We start from the raw sequence: 1,661 nt of genomic DNA, 5'->3' as shown, positions 1-1,661 counted from the left end.
GAAAAACAAGTCACTACAGGATGCTTTATTTTGTTTAAATACACACAGATCATGGCTCCTCATTTACACAGCCAGTGGTTATAAAAGAAAAGCAGACAGGGAATTAGAAAGGGAATGACAATGTTATGACAATTTAAAAAAAGACCAATAACAACAGAAAGTAGAGATGAGAGACTGGACCTGTAATTAGTTACATTACGACTGCTATGTAGAAACAGATGAGCAGTTTATTGCTTCAGAAAACACTAAGGTATGAGTTTCCACAGGGCATCCTTGAGCTCCTGGTTCCTCATGCTGTAGATGAGGGGATTCACTGCTGGAGGCACCACTGAGTACAGAACAGACACCACCAGGTCCAGGGAAGGAGAGGACATGGATGGAGTCTTCATGTCGGCAAACATGGCAGTGCTGACAAACAGGGAGACCACGGCCAGGTGAGGGAGGCACATGGAAAAGGCTTTGTGCCGTCCCTGCTCAGAGGGGATCCTCAGCACAGCCCTGAAGATCTACACATAGGAGAAAAGAATGAAAATAAAACACCCAAATACTACTAAGAGACTGATCACAAGAAGCCCAAGTTCCCTGAAGTAGGAGTTTGAGCAGGAGAGCTTGAGGATCTGGGGGATTTCACAGAAGAACTGGTCCAGGGCATTGCCCTTGCACAGTGGCAGTGAAAATGTATTGGCCATGTGCAGCAGAGCATTGAGAAACCCAGTGGCCCAGGCAGCTGCTGCCATGTGCACACAAGCTCTGCTGCCCAGGAGGGTCCCGTAGTGCAGGGGTTTGCAGATGGCAACGTAGCGGTCGTAGGACATGAGGGTGAGAAGAGAATACTCTGCTGCAATAAACAAGACAAAGAGAAAGACCTGGGCAGCACATCCTGTATTTGAAATGGCGCTGAGGTTCCAGAGGGAATTGACCATGGATTTGGGAACAGTGGTAGATATGGAGCCCAGGTCAAGGAGGGAGAGGTTGAGCAGGAAGAAGTACATGGGGGTGTGGAGGTGCTGGTCACAGGCTATGGTGGTGATGATGAGGCCGTTGCCCAGGAGGGCAACCAGGTAGATGCCCAGGAAGAGCCAGAAGTGCAAGAGCTGCAGCTCCCGTGTGTCTGGGAATGCCAGGAGGAGGAAGTCGGTGATGGAGCTGCTGTTGGACATTTGCTGCCTCTGGGCATAAGGAGATGTGCAAGGAGGAAAAGACAGTGATGGTTTAGATGAGACTTCTCTGGGAAAAACCAAAGCCATTTCCCACAGACCTTCCCACAAAGAGACACTTTTCTTTTTCAGGAGAACATCCTGGCTGGAGCCCTCGTCGGTGCTTGATGAGTGTGCAATGAAGAGTAGGGTCTCTGCCCAGGGGCTCTTGAGGAGTCAGCCTGACCCTGTGTGATTGGGTGGGGCTGGGGCCAGTCCTGGGGTTCAGCTTTGTCAGATGGAACCGCTCCTGGTGCACAAGGGACTGTCAGAATCTGTACCCCCAGATCTGAGAAACCGAGTTTGAGAGGTGTGGCATTTCTACAGCTCCATCTCCCCTCCCACCCTGGGGAGTGTTGTTGGGTGTCAGAAACCCTCACCATTTCTGCTGCACTCAGGGAGAACAGAGCGAGTCCTGTGAGACCAGAGGATGCCTGTGGGTTAGTGCAGAGCGAGGGCAGCTTT

General features: G+C 50.9%; 1 pseudogene; it reads right to left on the bottom strand.

The window, feature by feature from the left end:
* Positions 1 to 245: 245 nt before the first annotated feature.
* Positions 246 to 1,160, bottom strand: LOC135993641 (olfactory receptor 14J1-like; annotated as a pseudogene).
* Between the last annotated feature and the right edge of the window lie 501 nt (positions 1,161 to 1,661).

The sequence above is a fragment of the Caloenas nicobarica genome, chromosome 12 (assembly GCF_036013445.1).
Source record: "Caloenas nicobarica isolate bCalNic1 chromosome 12, bCalNic1.hap1, whole genome shotgun sequence".
In the NCBI taxonomy this organism is placed as follows: Eukaryota; Metazoa; Chordata; class Aves; order Columbiformes; family Columbidae; genus Caloenas; species Caloenas nicobarica.
Note: the sequence above shows the minus strand (reverse complement) of the source record. Positions and strands in the feature narration are given on the sequence as shown.